The 7,009-nt window shown below is 31.2% G+C and overlaps 1 long non-coding RNA gene across 1 annotated transcript; it reads left to right on the top strand.

Annotated features, from left to right (window-relative positions):
* Positions 1–3,442: 3,442 nt before the first annotated feature.
* Positions 3,443–6,211, top strand: LOC145141168 (uncharacterized). Its single transcript, XR_013722478.1, has 6 exons — positions 3,443–3,853; positions 4,124–4,237; positions 4,404–4,451; positions 4,950–5,007; positions 5,225–5,308; positions 6,020–6,211. It is a non-coding gene; the product is annotated as an uncharacterized LOC145141168 (long non-coding RNA).
* The last annotated feature ends 798 nt before the right edge of the window (positions 6,212–7,009 follow it).

The raw sequence follows: 7,009 nt of genomic DNA, 5'->3' as shown, positions 1-7,009 counted from the left end.
TTGTGTTTTTCATAAGTATGTTGCTAATAGATGTGAAAAAGAGATGCATCCATTTTAAGTTGCATCTACATTGATTTTGTAACCTAAAATCCCCATTAGTGGTATCAAAGCCTTGATTTTCACATTAACGGTACATAATAGATGAAATTGAAACAAACAAACAAAAAAGACAATATGTTATGTCACGACGTGACAAGTCTTTTGTATCGACGTGAGATCAGTTTGGCATCCGAAATTCGGGATTTTCTTGACTTACTCGAAAGATAGGATTACTATTAGTTAATACATACTTTTTTAAAGGGATAATTCCATAAAAAGCCTTAAGTTTGACCGAAAATATCGGTTTTACCCTCGGACGGATTTTTTGTTCGTTTATGCCGCAAACTTGTCGTTTTTTTGTCTGTTTTTGCCTTTTTACATGTAATACCAGGTTTCTAGGTTACCAAGAAATATTATTTGCGAAAAAACCCTTAAGTTTACAAATATTTTGCAAAAAAACCCTTAAGATTATATATTAACTGGATAATTAAGAACCCTGATTTGAATATGAAAGGAAGATTAAATAAGATAATTACCTATTATAAGATAATATAATTATCCTTATATAATTTAATAAAATTGGTTAAAAGTATAATTAAAAGATAATTCTTAACTCATATTTAGTTCAAATAGTAATTATTAAAAGTTAACTGAATCAATGTGATTTGAACCTTGTAATTCAAAAAGTTTTAAAATACACCATATATGTATAAGAGTACATTACTATACGTATCATGAAAAGTCAGTAGAATCAATAGTAGGCCTCATTCACGAAGCTACACTCTAAGTGAGGTATAAGGAAATGGCCTATAAAATAATCGTTGAATGTGTGTCTTTTTCACCCACCACTTCTTTGTGTGGTGGAGGGTTGTTAGTGGAACGGGTTTGATAGGACGTAATCACATGAAAAGTATATTGTATAAACTACTAGAACTTTTTATAAAATCTCACTCTAGTTACTTTAGGAAAAAATATGAATTTGTATGTTAATCCTTGAAAACACACATTATTTATTTGTGAGTCGTTAAGGGAGCATGTGTGGGTAACCAACATACTAATGTGGGACTATACAGATAAAATGATGGCACATACTCGAATTTATAGTTGTTGATGGACCGTGTGTGGTTAACCAGCACATCAATGTGAGATCATAAACGGCCTCGAGGATGTCACACAGGTTTGCATGGTTATTTACATCTTATTTTTTATCCTCGGCATCCCAGCCACAAAACGAAGAGCATAATCCGAGATTAACACACCATTAATTACAAAATAAATTTGAAAATATCTAGGAGTTTCATTTTTTATTGTTATCGGTAAAATGTTTTACCTACCTAAAATATTTTCGTGATGTGACTACGACATCCCTCTTTATATTACGAATCATATTTATGGATCCTAAGCTTAATTTAAAATTAGGTAAATAATTAAGGATTATACTGACTTAATTAAAATTTCTCCTTTATGTTATATGGAATCCTCTCCCACCTCCTCACTTACTTTCTAAATTCTAACTTCTCTTTGTTCTCTATCGAGAATGTCTCATTTTTTATGGTATCTTCCTCAATTTTGATATTGGGAAACATGTCCATAATGAGAATATTTCTCAAATCAATAATGTATGAAATTTTAATAATTTATTATTCACATAAGATGTAGATTTGTCAAAAGGGTCTCTTGCACCATTATGTCTTTTGGATTTGGTGTCTAAGCCCATAACTATAACTGGTATGTACTTGACCCGATAGTAGCATGGTCCTTTTGCGTTGCTTTCACCAGTGCAATTTGATAGGATGGACTTTTGAGAATAAGGCTATTGATGATTTATTAATATATTATAAGTATAATATATTAATTGAGAAATCGTATTATTTAATTAGTATTGGCCAATAATTAATTTAGTGATCAAAAGAGACTAATTAAATATAAGGGGTTGATTATGTGAATCAATCATTCTTGTAGTGTGGGCCAATGATCCATTAGGGTGGGCTAAATGGTTCATGGATAGTCCATGGAGCTTTAACCCATGGAGCCTAAGGGATATGGAAGGTCATGGAGCTTTAGGGTTTCATGGATGAAACCCTAAACTTTGCAACACTATATAAAGACCCCTCTAGAGCCAAAATCGTTGCCTAATGCATTCTTAGTGAGTGAGAAACGATTTTTTTGCAAGATAACTTATTCTCTCAAGCCTCCTCTTGCATATGGCGTTTGTAACACATTAGAGGCATCACACTTGAGGTGCTAAAGCTTTCAATGGCCAAGAACTACAAGTCCTAATAAGAGGTAAGTCATCTAACTAGTTGAATTGTTCAAATTGTGATATTGTATGCTAGTTGTAGGCTTAAAGCTTTGGAAACAATATTACATGTATAATTAGATAAAACATAGATCCAAAGCTTTTAGGGTTGTATGTGCACCATAGGATGTTGTAGGATACAAAACCCAACAGTGGTATTAGAGCAATGGGTTGTTTTCTGTTATATTTGATGCATGGCTAAGTTTCAAAGTTGAAAAAATCGAGTTTTCTGCATTCTGCCTGATGAACTCGCCGAGTCCACTGGGGAACTCGACGATTGCATGTAGAAATGAAGCCAATCGACGAGTCCAGTTCATGGACTCGCCGAGTTGGTTGATCAGAGTGCAGAAATTCAAGTTTTTGGCCTGAAATGGATAGGATCGTTACCACAAACTGTTTTGTAGTCATAAAAATTGTATTTTCTGAATTGGTAATGATAGTTTTTATCCATTTAAAAAGCAATTGTCAAATGTTTAGATAATAAAGTGATTATTTGTAGTATCTGATATGAATTGTCTTGTTATGAGTTAGTTTAGATCAATAGGAAGAAATTATATGATAATTGTGTTTGATCCAAAAATTTGATCTAATTATTCATGTTATATGTTATTGTAACTTGTCCTCAAGTTATATGAAAAGTCACATTCATGAATATTAGAACTCATAATTGTTCATAAGTTATGAATGTGAAAGGTCTTGAAAAGTTTGAAAGCTTGCCCTCAAGTTTTGGAATTTGTAAAGTCACATTAATAAGACATTTAATTCCAAAACCCTAGAGTTTTAAAAGTTAAAATTCAACCCTTATACTATTATAATATTAAAAGTTACTACTTATATATATATATATATATATATATATATATATATATATATATATATATATATATATATATATATATATATATATTTACTATATAATAAAGCATATTAGACATTTCTTGAAAATTAAGAGGTACAAATATTACTACATTATATACAACATTTTTAAGCTTAACATCCAATAACATCTTGTGTGTAGCTTTCTATATCTGTGTAGCGTCCCAGATATAGAAAGCCCCTCTTTTTCTCTAAACCCTAGATCTCCTCCGCCAACTTCCTCAACAACGAACCGGTGTTCCCTGTTTCTTTCTCCGCCACCACCACCCACTCTCCACCGTCGCACAACTGACCGCCATCTCTACTTACATCTCCACCACCATATCCACTTACATCTCCTCTGTCAGACATCATCTTTTATTTTTGCTACCTCCAATGTCGCCGATACAATCTTCTTACCCCATGAAACATCATCTGCTCACCCAAATGTTCTTACCTCTCTAATGCATGATCTTTCGATTCCTTATTAGTCATTCCCTCTCCCGACGATAGTCCAGCAGCCCAAGGCGCCTTGCAATCCACGACATCGTCGGTAGTCCAACAACACCATCACCTCAAAGTCGCTAGCCACTCCATCAATGCCATCTGCAATTGACAAATCGACACTAGCCAAGAGATCATCGAATCAAGAAAACATAGGTAATATCTGACATCATAGAAAATACTAAACCTTCGGCCACCAGCTTATGCACTTCAGTTAGCTTTGCTAATTGCTTCTATTTTTAATGGAGCGAGTATTCTAGCTTAATTAATCTCTCCAAGCACACATAATGCTCTCTTCTGATTATTATAGGAAAATTTCTTATAGTTCTTCAACTATTTTACTGTGTATGTGACTGTCGATCCTAAATTATAGTTTTTCTTTCAGTTTTTTTTAATGACTATAACTGTTTATCTATTCTATTGAAGGAGATGTACATCGATCTATCTGTTCAGTTCATGATGCAGATGAAAAATAGAAACAAAAGCTTACTAGTATTTCCACGGAAAGCTCTCTAATGACTCCATTCCTCTGTATCCCAAGTAAATTTCCCTTTTCTCTATGTTTATTTTAGGGTTAGAATCTTAGATGCACATAACAGTAACATACTTTTGGCCGTTACTTGTTTTCGCCAATGTACTTTCTATTAATTATGTTTCTATTCTGAATGGTTAGCAACTATGATTTTATTTTTCTGTGTTCATTTAGTGCTAATGAAGGTGAAAGTCTACTCCATCTTCTTAATTCAATTCAAAGGTAAAAATACATTGCATTACAAATTATAATGAATTTAAATTATAATATGATTGTGCAATCACCAAAATTTCTACATTCATACACAAACCAAAACAATTTTAATGTGTTTACACCGGAGAAATCAAGCTAACAGATGAATCTTTACCTCATAAAATTTAGCTTAAGGTTTTATTTTTTCTTAAAATATTATTTTATTTGGTAAGCTGTTTCAACTTGACTGATGATGTTTTATATATGATCTTTATTATAAATTACTTTTAATTGGTGTCAATGACATGACCTGTGTGCTTGAACCCATGCTAACACTTCATGGATCTTTATGTAATCCCATAGAAAATGTGAATGCTAAAATGTTTCCCCTCCAACTACAGGTTATGTGAGACTTGTAAATTGTGTAATAATGTAAAATTGGTTTTTTTCTTGGAATATAAGGGTAATATGGTTACGTTGGTTCATTCTCTTATCGTTCCCTTTGGTTTGTTTCATTTCCATTCTCAGATCTGTTTTGTTGTATCAACATTCTTGGGGCATGATGTGAGTTTGATGTTGGATAAAGGTGAGGTTGGTTTGTAAATAACCTAAGGTATTTTGTTTATCTCCCAGTTTCATTTGAAATTTCGCAAAATGACAATGTAATAGGGATTTGGTTGATTGTTGTGGTGAGTATTTTGTATAAAGTTATCAAAATATACATTTTGTTCTTTGGTACAAAGATGGTCTAAAGATATATTTAACTTGCTAATGATATTTAGATGATAAATGTTTTTTAACAGGTTAGAAGAGTTGGTAGGGATAAATGGAAAGCTGCTAAGGGTCTATACAATGTTGCGAGCAACTATATTTTATTAGATGATGAGGTAAATCTTCAAAATATTTGAAGTATTTTATCCACATTTTAGGGTTATAAAAAGTTTTTCATAAAAAAAGTTTATTAACTTCAAGTTTTGTTATCTAAATTGATTTTTTTTGGGTTTAAGGGAAGCATATACCAAATTTAAGAAATAACATCACACTTTTTAATTTTGCCACGAACTGATCACTGAACCCACAACCAAGGATGTGGATCTTTATGGGTTAGTTTTGTAAAATAAAATAAAAAGAGAATCTATCAAGGTGCATCAGGAATCAAAAAGACTTTGTCATTTTTGCTTTCCAATCTGGTAGGTTAACAGTAACATTTAGAAGAACAAATCATTAAATTAAAATTTTGATTTAAAGTGCCTATATAATATCCATACTCTTATGTTTCAGGGTGTGTTGAAGATATAGTCATTGGGGTTATCATAAAGAAACCACACATATTTTTGTTTTTGAAAATTCACCCAATTATAACAGTCTAATTCAATTTGTTTTTTTTCTAATTAATCCATCCTACTTTGGATAACTATTTTGAATCTATCAATAAAACTTTTTATATTATACAAGTAGTGGGGATGGTATATTTGAACTAAGATGTTTATTCAATGAGAAAGATATGTACGTTTTTTTGTGAGATTATGTTATTTTTAGTTGTATTATGAAATACCTAAAATGCTCTTTACTAATGATGTTTTAATTTTGATTTGCAGTATGTGGTTGGATAAGGTGAAAAGTATTATCCCAAACAAGTTGGAAGCTTAGGTTATAGAAGTTGCAATGAGTAAAATTATATATTACAGGTGAATTATATTAAGAATATGTGTTTTGTGTGTGAGATATTAAAGATACTTGGAATTGGTGGCATAATTAGACTTGTGAATGATAAGTCAAGATTAATATGTATTTTGGTGGAAGGGTATTGATAATCTTCTTGTGGCTGTCGTAATTTGTTCTGTTTTTGTTTATTTGGAAATTTCGTTGAGATTGATGGCAATAAATTAAGTATCATAGAATTTCATCCTTTTCTTTTTTATTATACAAAAATGAATTTAACATGATGGCTTTAAGTCATAAAAAATTAGGTTAGTTTTTTATTTACGCAAACGTTATATTTGTTTTTGTTATAATGTCGTACATTAGTGGACTCAGTATTGATCTATATGTTTTAAGCCAACAATCATAAAAAATGAGCAATTCGTTAAAAAAAACTATTCACTAAATCACTATCCTCCGGAATAAAATTAATCAGTGAAAATAAATTATTTGATAAAAAAAACTATATAATTTGTCCCTGAACGATGCCCACAGCATTGCACGGGTAGCCTACTTTGTTTTTTATTTGGATTTTCTTTAGTTTTGCTTCGAATGTATTTTCCGATTCCTGGTGGTGCATACCGGTGATCGGTGATGGGTAGGAGTCAGTGTGGATCCCAATTGTATATTAATCAATTGACTCATTTTTTTTAACTCGTAAATAAGAAAAAATAAAAAGAAAATATTAAGGGCAATATATAGTCTTTTTATCTCTACGAGGGATGAAAATGCAACAATATCAAAACATGAGGATTGTTCGAGTGTAAAACTAAAATTAGAGGCTAAATGCACAAATTTTCAAATCATCAGACAATTTCAGTAAATATCTGTTTTGATTATGAAATAGTATTTGAACATTACTATTATACAAAATCTTTAAAAAAAAG

Source organism: Lactuca virosa, chromosome 9 (genome assembly GCF_052849685.1).
Source record: "Lactuca virosa cultivar CGN04683 chromosome 9, Lactuca_virosa_CGN04683_v6, whole genome shotgun sequence".
NCBI lineage: Eukaryota > Viridiplantae > Streptophyta > Magnoliopsida > Asterales > Asteraceae > Lactuca > Lactuca virosa.
This window is presented reverse-complemented; position numbering and strand designations above follow the sequence as displayed.